Source organism: Rhipicephalus microplus, chromosome 7, assembly GCF_043290135.1.
Source record: "Rhipicephalus microplus isolate Deutch F79 chromosome 7, USDA_Rmic, whole genome shotgun sequence".
NCBI lineage: Eukaryota > Metazoa > Arthropoda > Arachnida > Ixodida > Ixodidae > Rhipicephalus > Rhipicephalus microplus.
The window spans coordinates 142,881,329-142,900,648 of NC_134706.1; positions in this window are offsets into that span (position 1 = coordinate 142,881,329).

A 19,320-nucleotide genomic window follows, 5' to 3' on the forward strand; every position below is an offset into this window, starting at 1 on the left:
GGACCTGGACAGTGCTACTATACTGAAAAGTATGCAAAGATTAATAATTATTCAGGGGATGGACAACTAGCCAAAACGTGCCAGTACATCCTGGTGCAAATAAGAAGACTGCATTTGGTAGTGCATGCTTTTCATAATTTGGGTAGGATTATATTTTCGAATTGCATTTAAAGCTCCAAAAACAGCGTGACATGAAGCCTAACGAAAGAGGCTTGGTGCTGTGTTATTGAGTCATTTTGTTTGCTGTACATGAAATTACAATTTTCTGAGCACCATAATTGGTGCTCAAGATTGCTCTGTATTATATCATTACCTATCCCCACTCTATTTTGTGCTTTTTACAACGTAAAGAAGCTCATGCTGAGAAGCAACATTGCCTTTATGACTAGTGCAACTTATCAAGATGCAACACATGCCTTCAGAATGCACGCATGTGTACTAAACTGCAGTGCCCAAACAGATTATGCTGCATTTTTTTCCCCGAGCAGCAACAGATTGGAATGGCCTTTCCCGCACCATTGCAGCCATTACTAATCCATCAAACTTCTTGGACAAAATAACAAACTTTCTTACCGAGTGAAGTCACCTGGCTACACTGTATACCCACCCCTTATGTAATACCCCCTTGAGGGGTCTTTAAGGAAATAAAGTGATGTAATGTGATGTACCGCTGTTGTGCTCACTGCCTACACATTGCAGCCCTAAAATTATGAAAGCGTTTCACTGTGGAGTCAGAGTTATTTTCCGTGATTGGAAATTGATCAGTTGACTTTCCATTGAACTAAAGCAAAGATGTACCACAAAAATGGTTGTCAGTGCCTTTAATTGTTTATAGCTTTGAAGCATGTAAATATATTAAAATGAGGGTCCTATATAACACAATGCGGTCTGCTTGATTAATAAAAGTGGGGACCCATGCCACAAAACACACACACAGCTCGAGAGAAATATTTCAAGTGAACCTAGCGTAGTGTTCAACATGCTTGGCGATTTCTACCTTTAAGCCTTACTCATTGCCTGTTTTCCATTCCACTAAAACATGTGACTTCAAACCCATGTAATGCTGCATGAAAAGGCAATAGAACACTGCCCAGTTCAAAGCTAACAAAGTGCATTTACATCATGTAGGCATTCCTCATGGACGTGGCAGAGTGACTGATCGTGCAAAACATATCATACTTGCATGCACTACAAGCACCAACACTGACACATTTTGCCTGCTTCAGATTATGAGGCATCATTTGTTAAAGAAACAATATAAAATCTATAAGTCATATGGGATGACAGGTGGCGTGCACCCCTTCTGTACACACACACACGCACGCACACACACACACACTTAAGAAAATGAACTGACTCACACAGTCAAGACGAATGAGATTCAGTGTTTCAGAGAAACGAGTAGGCTGAAAAAGATAGGCTAAGGTACTGATGCTTTTTTTGACCACCTAGTGATGAGATGAGTTAAAAAAGGCTGAAGCTGCTTGTTCGCACGTAGTAAATAGGCCACGATGTTTTGTTGGAATGAAAGAAAAATGTGTCCATGTACTTTGACCATGCTTTTGGAGCCATGTATTACACAACCTGTAATAATAGGTATATTTTTTTGTGCATTATTCAAGCACATTACATACTGCATTCATGTCTGCCATAGCATGTTTTAAAAACACATTAGTTCATACCTGCCAAGTTCAAGGAATCTAAATTTGGGAGCTCCGGAAACAGGGGACAGGGGAGGAGGGAAGTATTCACCTTGTTTTTTAGGGGCGAAGCTCCTTCAAGCAGCACTCGTTCATCCCTCGTAGTAGTGCGTAATATGTCTTATGCTTTGACCTGCAAGGTGGTGTCGGTGGGAGATTTCTCTTGTGCGTTGTTGAACAATAAAAAATTTGCAGCAGACGCATTAACTAAAAGCCGAATTCTCCTGTCTCTCATTCCACATTAGCAGCCATTGGCATGTACGTTGAGCACTATCCGAGAAGAAAGGGTAGCTACGTTATACTTCTGGGCGTAACCTCCTTGGTTTTAGAAAGGTTTAGCGAGCGTTGGGCCGCAGTGCCATGAATACAGTGAACTAGTATATACCTTGAACTTGAGGTGATTAAAGGTGGGTAGTAGATAGGAAGCGCAAGCCGTAAGGAAGTGTGCGTGTGCCACCTCTCGTTTAGTCCTTGGAATGTCCGGTGGATGGCGGTGCTTCTATATGCGAAATATATGATGAAAATATGCGAGATTGTGGTACTTGGAGTGTTGACTAGATGGACGAACGGACACACAGACAGATGCATGGATGGACACACGGATGGCTGCACGAACGGATGAATGCATGGATGAACGCACGGATGCACAAACAGATGCATGCAAGGACGGGCAGATGAATGCACGGACGGTCACATGGACGGACGAAAGCAAGAATGAATGGACGGACGGATGCTTCACCCCACTCTTCATCATTCACCCCGCGAAATGCTGCCATGTTTTTTCTTTTTCTTTTTGCAAAAAAAAAAAAAAGAAACCTTCCCGAAATGAGGGAGTGGGGTCCCAAGCAGCCCCGTAAACGTAAACATTTAAAGAAACGCAGGCAGTGTCTCTATGTGCAGCACAATATTGGTGGTACAGACTCAAGGGTGGGCGAAAATATACAGACACATGAAATTTTATAGATAAAATAACAACAAAATCGGTTCTCAAACCACGATACGCCCACAAAATACTTATTTGCAAATGCGGCAATGTAAAAGCGCATTTTAAAGCGCACGCCATCGCATCGGAGCGACCACTTTTTCCCGCACAGTGGTTGCGGAAAACACCAGTTCCGCTTTCAATTTGCATGATCTGGCCGTGAACCCCCCTTTAAAGTATGTCGTTTGTTATCTATAATCGCATTGGCTCAATTTTGTCCGCAGCTTTTGCGGAAAGCAGCGTCGCTTTGACTGGGTGAGCATTGGATGTGCGTGCATTTTTGGAGTTCTGTCAGTTACGTCATTACCATGCATAATCGTTTCAAGAACAACCACGTTCTGACAGTGGTTATCGTTTAGTGTGCTGGAAGCTGCAAACTCCTGCATATTCCAGCTATAACTCAATGGTTTCGGTATGAAAGTTATGGTTACCCGTCGCATTTCGGTAAATTGTCCGAAACATGCAAATTTTTGCCCCTTCGACATAGTGGGATTCGAAGGAGTACGTCACGAATTCGTAGCAGCCTTTTTCGCATCACCGAGATATTACTGTACTCCACATAGATGGCTCCGAAATTGGTTCAGATGGATAGCATGTTCGATTTTAGTAAAGTTTATGAAATAACACATAGAAATCTTGTTTCCAGGAGATTTTTCGGACAAATGTACAACCGTGCAAAATGGTCAAAATCCTGAAATATCCCGGGTAATCCGATAAACTTGGCAGATAAGTTAGCTGTACAGCCAACAAAGGTTTAAGAGCATTTATATTTCATCTAAAATCAACTTATAACACCGGGTAGGCAAAGCATTAGACTAAAAGAAATAGGCATATAACAATAGCTACACCAAAACTGTTCTAAACGTTTTTTCAGCAATACAGGGCAAAGTGACATCAGTTTGTTTGAAAAACCCCTCTCAATATAACATGCAAACAAGACACATGCACGGACTACTTTACACTGCTTGTAATGTTGTGACCACCAGATGACGTCGACCCACCTCTCAGAAACATCAAACACGCAAAGAGCAACAACTCAGCTTGCTCCTGTTGTAATGAAAGCGAAAGATTCATGATGAATCTGTTGTCTTTCATTATGACAGATTCATTTCGAATGGTTTAGTTACAGACGTATGAGCAGTTCAGTATACTTTTCAAAAGTTTGGGATTGCTGGTATTGGACCACCAAACTGAGTTCATTTTTTTAATTGTTTATTTGTATACTCTGTTCCAAAAGCTCGTTGCAGCAAGGTGGGAAGTACGAGGTGTTGGCAAGCTATGTTTTTGCGGCCCAGCAAAGCATAAAATTTTAAAGTATTTGCTTAAAGCGTTGCTACCCCCCCCCCCCCCCCGGTAGTTTCTTTAACATTTAAAGTAAACACATGCTTCGGGTTCAGAATCTCATAATCCCAATCAAAAATGTCAAAAGCTGCAGTACTACAAGCAGCAGGCGCCCTGAAAGTTCCTAGAAACAACCCCTTCTCCTGTCCGGGACTCCTGACTTGTTCAGCTTCGTACTATTCATCGTAATGTCCACATTTTCACCTGCTCATCACCTACAATACCTGTTCGTCTGCTCACCACACTTTACCTCCTCGCACGAGAAGGAGGCATACTTGGCCAGGAGGAGAGACAAGCTGACGAACAAAGTATAGACGGAAAGAGCAAAACCAGCAAAGCCTCTTTTGTACCACCAAACGCATTAAAAAATCTGATGATTACATATGCACACAACTGCACTGCAACACGACTAAACTTCGTCCTTTGGGTGATTTAGGGGCCATTTTAAGTGGCAAGCTTGAGACATTTGCATTTGTTTACCACATGATATGTCGCAATGATATGTGACATGTTATTGCTGTTTCAAATGTAGATCATGTGCCTTTATTGTATATGTAACCACCGACAACCATCGTTACAGCACGGCACATCCCATGCAGCCAGGACTGCCCCCTTTGATTCGAAGTCATGCTTGCTACTAGACCAGTACCATCACAGCCAAAAATAAAGGATGAAGTCAGTTATAGCCATAAGCCGCTTTACACTGAGAACAAAGCATCAGGTGTGTTTTGTCATTATTGAGATAAGTTGTTTGTTTATTCACACTTGTTAGGCTTGGTTTCCAAGAATTTGGAATTAAAGAAACAATGCAAAGTAGTCACAAGTCACATTGCTGCTGAAACATCGGCATACAAATATAAAGCAAATAAAACTTCAAATTTAAGAATGACAAGCCACACAGTGCACGACGATGTGATTGATTTGCGAAGGAAAGCACTTGCTTCAAGCATTGCCGCCATGTTTTAGTCTTCTCTGCATTGCAACCAGCTTGCTTAACTCACCCAGCATGAGTGCAGAGATTCCATGAAAAGACCGAGTATATGAATTCATCTCCAGGGCTTTCTGCCCCTCTTACTGGCAAAGCAGCTCTGCAACCAATTGAAGGGATGAGCATAGTTGGCCTAATATTTAGTAGTCACTGACATACATGCAAACACAGAGCATTTTATAGGGAGGTTGCACCAACAGTGGTTGCAAAGTTGGCAGCCAAATTGCTGCCACAAATAGTTGAACTGACAATCGAGAAAGCGCGAGTTGAAGGCAAAGTTAGAGTGGAAAAAAAAAATGGTGGCATCATCGTCAAGATGCCGAAGGTACACCCTGCAAGCATTACAAGACACAGAAACCATCACAGCAATGTCAATGTGGATGGCTCTCGCCCATGGACATAGGTCAGCAAACTCACTCATGAGTTGACTCATTGAACTCATATTGAGCCTTGAGTTTAATTAGACTCATATGCAGCCTTGAGGCTTCAGAGTCTTAAATATTGCAACACAGAATGCTTTTCTTTTTGTACTATGATGGCAGTATCCCACGTTCTAAAACTAAGAAATCATTCGGACTGGAGCCTGGCCAAAGCACAGCAAATTTACTAGAAGAAGTTGATTACGATTCTCAATACAATGTGGATAGAACCCTACGACAGCTTGAAAAAGAAGCAAGGCAAAGAAAGCGACATGCTCCAAAGCTCAAAAAAAAAAAAAAAAAAAACTTTTGCACTGATTACCAAGCTTGAAGCAACTAAATGAAATAGTTCAATGGTTTTTGTGTCAAAAAGTCCTCTTACACCTATTTCTTGAACTTTGATCTTTGTTCTCCTAAAGCTATGTGTTTTACTACTTAGGTACCATTATTTGCCATGTATTTCAATATAACCAGTTGATTTTTTTCCATTCAGCCTAACTGCATGAAATATTTTGCCAGAACTGAAACTAGGCAATTGACAGTTTAAATGCTACAAATTTTGATAAAGTGATTTAAATGCAAGTTAACCCAGAATTTAGAATCTTGTGGTAAAAAAATCAATGAAAAATAATAATAAGGTGTTAATAAGGTGTTTAAATCTGGTATAGCTGAGAGAGTGCAAATTGTGGAAGAAAATCATTATTGTACTATGGAGATAATACTATCAGTTTTTTAGAAATATGCATGGGTGTATAGATTTCAACCTGTGCAGTGTCTTGTAGATGTAGCAACTTCTTTACTTTGGGCAACTAGTACTGCCCACACCTGTGCAGTGGAGCAGCTATATTTGCTTCCTACGAGACAAAAGATATCATACAGTAACTCAATGTGATGTGTTACTGCAAGTGTGGTGAGGAATTGAAATGTATTTCAATACCACCTGAAAAGGTGGAAAGTAAGCGTGCAGCAGCCTTTTGTTAGGTTTCAATGCAATAGCACAGTTGGCTTTGCTGGAAAACCTGTCGATTTATGGACCATTTTTTTATATGTACTATAAGTATCAAATAAAACTCACACGGCAAACATTGACAATGGTATAGTGCATTCATACCATCCAAAAATCGTGGACAGGCATGCATATGCGCAGTGCTACTGAATGCGCGCACCTGTCAATAGTGTTCCCTTGACGTTGCAGAGTATCACATTACAAATGCTGGCTGCTGCTCCGGTTTCATTGGACGCAAATAGTACGTGTACGACATTCTGCCACAAGTAAAAAAAAAACACACGCACACAAATGAGACACGAACACGATGACATGGGTGGCCATGTCCTGTTCACGTCTCTCGTGTGTGTGTTGCTTATAGGGCAGAACGTCATGCAGTACCAACTAGGTCATGAATAAATGTTTCTGAAGTACATTTCCAATAGTACAGTTGTGAACAATACAAGAACACCGAATACAAGTTTATTCCACGATTACTTGTAATGCATCGATATAAATCTGAATTACTGAAGACCACGAGATACTGTTTCAATTGAGTAGTGTTATGAACGCTACTACGCTTGCCAATTGCACAGAGTCTAAAATAGTAGTGAAGTGGGCTAGGTGGTACAAATGAAAAAAAAAAAAAACACGGCAACGAAAATTGCATGACGAATGACGGTGGAGAAAGGGACACCACAAAGAAAAGTCGCTATTTTCAGAGTAGTACGGACCAACGCCTTCTCTATTTATTCAGTGCCCGGGCGAAGGGGCGGATTTCAATGAGAAGCGGCCGTCGGTGCTAGGGCAGTGTTTCACGGCCAGGCGCTGCAACTGCAGTAGGGATGGCACCACGTCGTCTCTCATGCAGACGAATGCCAGGGCTGCATTCGAAGCTGCTATACAGCTCCGTTTTCGGCTGTATTGGCATTGTTTAAGGTGCTATAGAAACTTGTAAACGAGAATAGTGAAGCACTTGTTGTTCTAGACACCCAGCTCATTTCAAGGCATGTGTCATTCGCTACTTCTTGATCTATGCTCTCGCGTGTCGTCTACTAGGCCGAGACCAGAGAGCTGATGCCAGTAATCCGCGGAAAATTGTTTTGTCACCGTGGCGTTCACTTCACGGAGAGTTACTTTTTTGACTAACTGCCAGTTGATTTTTGAGAGAAGCTTTTGTCAGGAGCTAATATTAAAAGATCGGGTGCCTAATGTGCCCCGATTCTTGCTACTCTCCTGTGGCGAAGCACATTAGGCGCAAGCCTGGAGTTCATGCACTAAATAGCAGAAAATGTCACTAGACTGTTTCTCGGGGTATAGGTGATCATCCGTTCCCTTCACAAAGCATTACATGTACCACCGAGATAAAGCAAGTGTCACAAAATGAGGAACTATGGCAGGTGATTTCACAATTTTACAGCTTAAACGATAAAATCAACGTGAAATAAAGAAGAACAGCTCCATATGCACCGCGACTTCTGCAATCATTGCCTACGTTTCGAACAGGCGCTGTTAAAGTCTGAAGTCTAATTCGGACTCTCACCTTGAGCCAAGGCGACAAGCATGAAAAACGCGGCCTCTGGTCAATTGCTTGAGCTTGTCTGTGCTTTCGTGGGCGAATTGTTGTAGCCTTAATATCCGGCTGCTCAGCTCTGTTTCTTTTTTCTTCCCTTTGGCCTCTTCATTTGGTAGCGAGCAGAGCAGAGGCCGAATGCCTGTGTGGTGCCTATGGGCTCCCATCGAGCTACGGCGCATAATGTGATCGTTGCACAAGGCAGTGATCATCAGGCAGCGTTGTTACTGATAGACTCATTTGTTCCCTGTTTGGATACAGCGCACTCCCATTTAGTGATACCAATTGCCATGTTGCCAAACATGTCGGGTAGTCTTCAGCCGCCACTACTTATAATCTATAGAATACTCGGGTTGTAAATGATGGCTGCATATTAGAGTGCAGTACGAAGATTTATTAGGAGACCAATTGTTCTGCCTGATTACTGCAAGCACGCTCCCCGAACACCAGCGGAAGCTGCAATATCACGGAGCTACAGTCGTACAACACATTAACGCTATAGCTCTAAATGCCCCATCAAAAGCGAAAATTGATCGCCGGCGGCGTCCGGCGTCTTCCCGCATCGGCAGCGTGAAAATAAGTGATGCAAGAAATCAACATTACATGAAAATGTCATTATATGACGTCACCATATCATAAATGTTTGTGACATACCAGAAGGTCACATAACTTGATGGCATCACATAACATCTTTGCTTGGTTGAAATAGGCCGATCATGAGGGCAGTTCATAACCAGCTAAGGGACAGAAAGCTAGCTTTGTCTGCATTCTTTGAGGGAGAAAAAAAATTATGTCGGGTGCAGAAATATCCCAGAGGGAAGAAAACGAGGATAGTTTCTGCCTTTCAGCCGTCTCAGGTGAATCCATAAGGGGACCGGCGAGCTTTATTTTAATTTTTTTTACTAATAAATGAAAAAAGACAATCTGATTTTTTTCGATCAGAAATGCTGAGTGGTACACAGCAGTATTATATAGTGAGACATGCCAATAATGTGGTTGCAATAGCTTGAAAGAGAACATAAAAGGCGAATGCCATAAAACTCGAACGTATATATCAAACCGGTAGCACGGCCTCACAGAGTCCGGTGAAAACAGTGCGTCGCTGTATTCGTGTTACTTTTCATCCTCTCTGCATCCATGAAAGCCATCAATAAGCATGACTGCAAATTAACTCGCATGAAAACACGAAATCGCGAGCTTCCTAATATGCACGGCTACTCAGCACCAGCATTGTGTAGTCTACTCACACAGCACCAGCATGCGGCATAGACAAGCGGAGGTGGAGCGTGCCCTCGACGACCTGAAGAGAGTGTTCGCTCGGGCACTGAAAAAAAATTAAGGAGGCGCTGGCCGGACAGTCACCCTTAAGGAAGAAACCGAATCTATCTCGAAACTTCGGCCTGTATCTTATTTTTAATTTTAACATTAAAAACTATGACCCAAAGTGGCTAGAGAGTTAGTTTACTTCGTTTGCATAGTAATGAACAGTACAATGTAAGAACAAGAGACAAAAAAAAAACAATGTTGGACGAGCACAGACTGTAAACTGAAAAACTTATTGCACAAAAACTTCACTTAAAAATAACATTAGCTGCACACCTAGTGTGAATGAGGGTACGGATAGAAAAAACAAGTACTACAATTAACAAAGCTGTTTTTTAGCAGACCTTCCTGTGTACGAGGTATGTAGCTAATGTTATTTAGGCAGGGTTTCGTGCCACAGGTTTTTAAGATAGCAGTCTGTGCTCGTCCCGCACTGCTATTATGTCTCTAATTTTTACTTCGTGCTGTCATAACCATGCTGTGTCGCTATGGCATTTGAAAGCTAATTGAAGTGTTTCCACTTGTATTGCAGACGACTGTACTGTATCAAGAATTGGGCAAGAAAAGCATGTAGCTATAAGTACGCTAACATATTTGTTCTAGTGCAAACAAGACGAGAACAGAAGGATGATGTGAAAATGCGTGCTGGTCTTGTCATTACACATCTTCTGTATGTCCATGCTTTGTGCAAACACGCTCACATGCCTGATGAGCTAGTCATATTAGAAATACTCGTGCATCATACCTATCCTTGCATCAGCAGCAACACAGCAATGTGATAATCGCACCACTGCACACAGCAGCGTAATATATTCTACTATGTACTGGCAGCACATTAATGTATAAAATGCGAAACTCTAGCATAATATGAAGTCTCACATGGTGCACACAAGTGCACAGACAGACGTATAATATGGATGCTGGCATACATGTTATTCGCTTCCCGTTACTGAGAAGCAGAGACGACGTGCATGAACATGTTTCCCAACACAGGGCAAACACATGATTAAGTTTAACTAGCTCAAGACAGCATTGAAGTGCACAATAACCACTAACCACTTCAGCATGAATGTAGGTTCCTATCACCACTTGCGTGGTTTTCTAGATGAATTGAGTCAAGCTACAAATTATTTCATCCCTGAAGGCCAGCAATACGCTGCCCAGCCGCAAATGGCACTCCAAGCTTTATTTTATCAACAACGAAGCAAGCACCGCTAGCGTCCTGCTTACTACAACGCACATAGGGAAAAAATGGACCACTACACACACGCATGCTCTCAGTTTTCGGGAATTCGCTTCCATAAGGCCGTGGCGATGCGCCATGGCTCCGCAAGTATCGGCATAGTCAAAGCGAATCGGTAACGCGCACAACGTTAATCGCTGGCAAGAGTGCGTAAGGCTGCCCCTTCACGACGCCTTGTCCGAGTGCGGTAACACGAGCCTTGCGCTGAGTTGCACACTTCACATGATAACTTGTTCCACTTACCTCAACTTTCTTTCACACTGCCGTGAAGGATGACGCCACCACGAAGGTCCTTGGAGCGCCACACATTTCGTTGATTCCTTGAACGACTCGAACTTCATCGCCACTCCAAGAAACACGTGAATTGCGCGCACTTTTTGCACATCGCACAAACGAAGAACTGAGCTTCCTTGAGCAAATTTATTGCTTTTACCTTCAATCTTCCACAAGACGTAATGGCAACATACTACCACATGGTTTTGAAAACAACGCAATGTCACATCTGGCTTTGGCTGTGAATGGATTTGACTTAAACTGTTGAATGAAAAAAAAAAAAACATTGCCGAGTAGAAACAAAAAATTACAACTTATTCAATAAAATTATTTTAAAACAGAATACTGGTTCATTCAAAGAACAAGTTTGATAACCTAAACTACCTAATTTTCCTACATTTTGGCAGAGACTGCTGCTTCGCGCGGCGCACAAGCCACCCCCACACAGAAACGGCTGCTGCGCCGCACGGAAGTGACGTCACGCATTTGTTGGTTAAGCGCTTTGTTTGAATAGTTGGGAGTGTCTAGCGGTACGTCTAGACATAACGATAAAAGCCGTAAAAATTACGTCCAAACGAAAAAGTGAACAAAATTATCAGTTAGGTTTAGCGTGACAACAATACAAAACCGGCTTGTTTGCCATCACAAATTGATTGGCAGTTGTGGCGTAGTTAATTAAACCAACAGATCAACTGGTGAGGTCGGTGGTTCAAGTCTCTTTGCAGTTATCGATACTTCCTCTTTTTTTTTTCTTCGCGCATGTATTGTTTTAACGTTTGCGCCTCCTCATCAGCCCGACTTGCTGCTGGTGGTGGTCCCGTTCACAGGCCCTTAATATTGGATCTTCGATGACTCTTGCAGGATTGACTATATTTATTATGATAAAGTGTTTTGCGAATTAGTGCTCTTAATCGGCGAGACGCAAAAAGACACAAAACACTCGAATGCAGCTGGCTGCATTGGTTTCTTCGGCGCAGGTGTCGAGAATGTTGATTTCCACGGTTTATCAAAGTTTTGATGACAGAAAGGTGCACTGCAACGTAGTCTCGGGCAACTTTTTTTTATGTCGCTCAGTGTACCCTCACCTGACGAGGTAACCGGCAGGCCGCTTTCTTTAAAAATACTGACTTGTCACCGCAATGTTATAGGCAATCAGCACTTGATAAACAATGCCCAAGGGAAGTGCCGACGGCGTTAGCCCATCTAACTACAAAACAGCTTGTCTGCCACGCTCAATAACACGCGCGGCCTGTGACAGCACAGGAGCATTCACGTAGCAACGGATGAGAACGCCCGTACGTGTTCGCACTTGACAAAACAGACGGCAAAGCAGTAGCTCTGGCCTTCGGAGATCACAGGCTTCGTAAGAACATTACAATAAAGTTGTTTCCATCCATCGTATGAACACTTCGCCGACGCACTGGGGTTTCATGCATGTGCGTCCGGTCAGTCACTCGTGAACTGTGCGAAAGCACTTATTTCATCGTCGACCTTGTCCTTCGCGACAAGCAAAACTCGGCAGCAAGAACACTTTCACCTTTGACAACACCACGCTAGGCATTGCAATCTAGAAAATGCAGTACGTCCAACAACTGTAATCCGCACATCATACTGAGAAACTTTATGGCGCACACACGGTGTAAGAGTAGTTTAGGTGAGAGAACGGCGCATAGCGGCGGCTTCGCGAGGAGAGGCACATGCTGTTCTGGTTCTTACACCGTGGGCGCACACACTATTCTTACACACTATTCTTACACCGTGGGCGCACACACTTAGATGAAGCTGCGGCGCGGTGGACGGCCGCGCTAGCTCAAACCACCGGGTTCAACTAAGCATCCAGCAATCACATGAAACAGCGACGACAATCCAGTCCTTCTTGGGAGTGGCCTAGGCCATGGCCACGATTTCATCGGAGTTTTCACCACCTAACACATCGCAGGTGGCTACCATCTCGCAGTGTTTACCTTTCGCAGCCGCAGCACCCATGGCACCCCCTGTATTTCAAATACTTGTAATACATATTTAAATAACAAACCTAGGCTAATCGGCTCGTTAAACACCTGCTTAGTAAAATTGTTGTAGGTTTGACGCATTACACACGAATAATTTACACATTTAACTAGCTTTACGTAATCTCTGGTAATAGTTTTTAAAGTGACGTCACTTCTGTGTGGCGCAGAAGCCACTTCTGTGTGGGGCTGGCTGCTGCGCCGCGCGGCGCAGAAGACGCTGCCTTAGTTTTTTCGTTCTAGCATACGACAGGCTTTCAGTACATGCATCTACCGCTTTTACCACGGACGTAGTAATGCTAGTAATGCGGCTTTGCGTTAGGTACTTGTCACCTACAGTAGTTCTACGTTCTCAACTAATCAGAAGATATCTATAAAGCAGTAATGCTTTTACATAGTGCAGTATGTTGTCATTCTAGGCAATCTGTTTCGTTGCGTTGAAGGAAAGGGAAGCCGCCGTGATCAGCTGATTTCGCCGGTAGCGTCGTTCCCCGCGCTGGCTTCGTGACTGAGCGAGACAGTTACTGACTGAGTGCGATGCAGCTAGATGCCGGGGTTTACCAAGGGTCCCTCAAATTACGCGTGATAGCCGACCTAATTGCAAGCGAGCCTCGATAAGCAAGCTTCAATTGCTCAAGCTTGTGTGTAAGGGTAAAAATTCCTGTTTTGAGAAGCATTTGATCGGCAATGATCGCAAAAAGATACCAGAAAAGTGTGCGGCGTAGATACGGTCACAAATTATATGTCCGCAATAAGAGCTAGGTACGATTGCACTTCCCTTAACGTGCCTACGCTATCTTCCAGTGTTAGCATTAAAGGAGCACTGGCATGTAATTTACTCATGCCAAGATTTTGCGTCAGCGAGTAGCAGCTATAGACCCCGTAACAGTGATTCGCGACCTGAAACGCAACTGAGGGATGAATACCTATCACTTTTATTGATTTATATTACTGGGACCTAGCACTATTCGAATACGGCATTCCACCATATTTAGCACTGGCAGCACTAGCAGTGGCTCTGCCTCGCGGTCACCTAAAAAGTTTCAACAAAGAAGTGCTTTATGCACCACAATAGACAAGGATGAATCAAGTGGCGCAATGGCTCCGTTTTCATAACAAGAGTGGGAAAGGGCTGAGAAAAGGGTTCTTAGGAGTACATCAACAGGCCCAGATGGCATTCCAATTATGCTGATAAAGACACTCGGTCCGGTCTAAGCAGGCTTTGAGAGAGGCAGTGAGCAAAATAATAATAGATGGTGAAGTTCCCGATGGATGGAAACTTAGCAGGATGAGCATGATCTATAAAGGAAAGGGGGACAAAGCTGACATAACCAACTACCGTCTTATAACAGTGACATCAGTGGTCTACAGGCTGGCGATGCAGATTATAAAGGAAAGACTGCAGGCATGGATAGAAGATGAGGGGGTGCTGGGGGAACTGCATAATGGGTTTCGGAAACACAGGAGGTTGGAAGACAATCTGTTTTCACTGACGCAGTGCATCGAAATAGCAGAAAAAGAACACAGGCCCCTGTGGCTAGCATTTTTGGATATCAAGGGAGCGTACGATAGCGTGGTTCAAGAGGAATTGTGGAGAATACTGCACACACTAGGCGTGGAAGATGCCCCGCCACGGTGGTCTACTGGCCAAGGTACTCGGCTGCTGACCCGCAGGTCGCGGGATCAAATCCCGGCTGTGGCGGCTGCATTTCCGATGGAGGCGGAAATGTTGTAGGCCCGTGTACTCAGATTTGGGTGCACGTTAAAGAACCCCAGGTGGTCAAAATTTCCGGAGCCCTCCACTACGGCGTCTCTCATAATCATATGGTGGTTTTGGCACGTTAAACCCCAAAAATCAATCAAGGCGTGGAAGATGTAGTCACTAATCTTTTAAAGGATATCTATAAAGGTAACAAGGTAATTATAAAGTGGGAAAAACACGTATCCAAGCCTGCAGAGGTAAAACGGTGGCTTAGGCAGGGGTGTTCCTTGTCACCCTTATTATTCATAATGTACCTACAAGGAATAGAGGCCAAATTAGAGGGAAGTGGACTAGGCTTCAACCTCTCTTTCGTCAAACAAGGAAAACTCATTGAACAGGCACTACCAGCATTGATGTACGCAGATGATATAGTGCTAATGGCCGACAACAAGGAAGATTTGCAGAGATTGGTGGACATCTGCGGTAATGAGGAAGATATTGGTTAGCTTTCAGATTAAGTAAGAAAAAATCAACAGTCATGATTTTCAATGATAATGAAGGTAGTGATCTTAGAGTACAGGAGGTCACGCTAGAGAAAACCGATAAACACAAATATCTGGGCGTATGGATAAGCGATGGGGCCGAGTACCTAAGGGAACACGAAATATACGTGACGACTAAAGGTAACAGGAATGCAGCGGTGATGAAAAACAGGTCACTGTGTAATTTCAATAGGTATTAGGTTGTGAGAGGAATATGGAAAGCAGTCATGGTTCCTGGTCTGACGTTCGGCAACGCGGTCTTGTGCGTGAGATCAGAAGTTCAAGCAAGATTAGAAATTAAGCAACGTGGAATAGGTCGGCTTGCTGTAGGAGCTCACGGGAATACACCAAATCAAGAAGTACAGGATGATATGGGATGGACATCATTTGTGGGCAGGGAAGCTAGCAGCTAGATAATATTTGAGAAGCGATTGAAAGAAATGGGGGAGGAGCGTTGTGCTAGGAAGGTATTCAGCTACTTGTACATGAAGAATGTCGATAGAAAATGGAGGAAGAGAACCAGAAAATTGACTGGTAAATACTTGGAAAACAGCAGGGGGCCAAACCGAAAAGAATTATCGGTTAAGAAGAAGGTGAAGGAAGCTGAGACCTATATGTGGAGAATTGGCATGATTAAGAAGTCCGCACTAGAGATCTATTGAACTTTTAAGCAGGAAATTGACAAGGAAAGTATCTATAATAATACTCGGGGTAGTTCTCTAATGTTTGAGGCCAGGACGGGAGTATTGCGAACCAAGTCATATCGGGCCAAACACAAAGGGGTATACACGGTATGCAGTGTGTGTGGAGAGGAAGAAGAAACTGCCGAACACTTGATAATGTTCTGTAAAGGGCTTCACCCTATAGTTCAGGATGATGGCGCATAGTTTTTCAAAGCACTGGGATTTAGGGACAGGGAGGGCAAAATAGACTTTAAGCGGGTAGAATTAACTAGAAGGAGATTTTCTGGTTGTTGGTTAAAGTCAAGGCACGAGTGAAAATAAACCCTTCACTGCAAAGTACGAATCCTCAACCTCACTGTTTAAGGGAAAAAATAATAAATCTAGTTTTTGTTTCATTAAGTATTACGTCTTGGTGGCGCTGGCCACCGATCTAAAGGGTACAGCCACATCCATCCATCCATCCATCCATCCATCCATCCATCCATCCATCCATCCATCCATCCATCCATCCATCCATCCATCCATCCATCCATCCATCCATCCATCCATCCATCCATCCATCCATCCATCTATCCATCCATCCATCCATCCATCCATCCATCCATCCATCCATCCATCCATCCATCCATCCATCCATCCATCCATCCATCCATCCATCCATCCATCCATCCATCCATCCATCCATCCATCCATCCATCCATCCATCCATCCATCCATCCATCCATCCATCCATCCAGGTCACGCCACAGCTGACCACTTCTTCGCAGAAAAGAGTGACGTCAGGCTCAGCTTCTCCGCAAACATTTCGTCTGCTAGGCGGACACATTCAGTCATGTCTTGCCACCTGCACTGCTGTCATCACCGTACAAAGTGTCGACTCAGGTTCAATACGAGTCTGGAGCTTGGAATCCCCGCGATTCGCGATGTCGCGAATTATTTTTACTTCGGTCAATCTTTTGCAGAACAGTGATTCGGAAATGGACGCCTTTCCAAGCAGCACTGCACAGGTGCCCGAGGATGCACGCTTCAGCTACAGTGTACTAAAAGAGGACAGTGGAATGAACGAGGCGGCTGCGCCGTATCTCGGCTGATTGTCTAGCGGGTGACAGTAGCGTCGACGCTGGAGTCGCATGGTACTGAGATCTCAGAAGCGTCTGCATTGGGAGCGCGCGCGAGTAGCCCGCGAAAGCGTATATTTGCTTGTTTTTAGCGTGTTTAATGCATTTCAGAGCCTTTATCTGTGTATGCACACCTGCTAAGCGCAATGGTGAACGTGTAAATATGCAGACACGCAGAAATTGCGTCGAGACATGCACTGTTTGAAGAGCGTGCCGACAAAATAATGTAGTACAATCGAAATCTGCACGGATCCGCCTAGCTTTTCACTCAAGCAGCACTTTGCGATGCGCTACATCATAAGTGGCTACTGGGGAACTACAAAGATGGAAGTATCAAAACCGTGAATAAATGACGAGCTCGTTTAGTCGGCAGATTCAATATCCAAATCACTCTTCCTCATATAAGTCCACATGCGTTCGATTGTTTCATGAGAAACCCGATTATAAGTAATGTTGTCACAACAGTTATATCGGTGACGACTTAGTTTTATCATGGCAGTTTTTTGTAAGATAGTAACTAATGCTTTCTGAAAGGCTTTCTTGTTATAACCGCGTGCTTTCGCGCTCACTTTGCTATTTTTATACAAGCTCCAGGAAGCCGAGCCAGGGAGCTGAGCTGAAGGAACGCCTGTACCTCCTGGTCAAGAACTCTACGTGAAAGGGGTCATCTTACACAGATTAAAGAGTGTCAGTTGTATAGTATACATAGTCCGTCTGTCAATCTGCGTAAATTCACTGTAACCAGTTCTCATTTTGTATAGACAGCTTGAATTTTACTGCTTTCCTAATATTATATTGGCGTAACGCCATTGCAAGCGAGAAAGATTATGACGATGTTTAGTATTAGAGGCGTAGGTCTTTTATTTTGTGTCTAAAGTGTTGGCATGTGTTGGTGCATTTTGTTTTGAGAAATATGACCTGTATATATACACAGTAAACCAGTAAACACACACACACACACACACACACACACACACACACACACACACACACACACACACACAGACACACACACACACACACACACACACACGCACACACACCCACACACCCACACACACACACACACACACACACACACACACACACACACACACACACACACACACACACACACATATATATATATATATATATATATATATATATATATATATATATATATATATATATATATATATATATATATATGATTCAAAAAATAAGTTCTGTGAGTTCATAATTAACAAATAAAGGAGCCCACTTACGAAAATTGGATAGTTGTTTACTCTACGTTTCGGCCATTGGCAGATCCCACGTACAGTGGGAATCGGTGATATGCGAAGCACTGCTGAGGAAGAATGATATGCCACTTACCAATCAGCAAGACGTTAAGAGGTGGAGGTAAATTATGCTGTACATGACATCCGTGTCATGATTATCATGTTTGTATGTGTCGTTTACCTTCGTCCTCTATTCACGTCACATGATGTCAAATTCAGTATATGTGGAGATAGCGAAACAGCCGCGAGCACGCTATAAGCGTGGTATGTTGTCATGTTCTTACATGGCACGCGTCTCATGATTGTCAAGTTTGCACCGATCATATACCTTCGTCATCTATTGACGTCACGTAATACCAAATTTGGTATATTTGGAGCTAGCGAAACGGTCTCGAGTGCATCATGAAGGGCCCAATATGCTCCAACATAACGTTGACGCGCACGAACGCTGGGCACAGCGGAGCTACTTTAGCAAAACGCGTGCACTCTGTAGTCTGATGCCAAGCGAGGCCGGCACGACCAGCATCCGTCATCGTGGCCCGACGGCAACGGGCGCAAAATGAGACATGCTGCATTTTGCGCCAATGCGTTACCCAGACAGCACTGCGTCTTCCTCTTTTCGAGACGGAGGCACGCCGAACGCGCTGAAACGCGCATGCGTCAAAGCAACGCAGCATGCGCCTGCGAGTATACGGCAGGACCGGTGTCTGACGTGGCAGCGCTGGCGTGACGTGGCAAGACGAACAGCGGCGCGCACGCGCGCCGGGTCTTGTCGAAGTGTATTGGCGTCTTCACTGTGGCAGGTAGTAATGTTCTCACTTGACACGCACCTCATCATTATCATGTTTGCATCACTTACGTACCTTCTTCATCCATTGATGTCGCGTAATACCAAATTTGACATATGTGAAGCTAGCGAAACAGCCACGAGTGTATCATGAGTGTGGCATGCAGTCATATTGTTACATGACACGCATGTCATGATTATCATGTTTGGATGTGTTATTTACCTATGTCGTCCGTGCGCGTAACGTAATACCGAATTTGGCATAGGTGAAGCTAGTGAAACGGCCACGAGTGCATCATGAGCACAGCATGCAGTCATGTTGCTACATGACACGCAACTCATGTGTATCATGTTTGCACCAGTCTCATAGCTCTGTCATCCATCCACGTC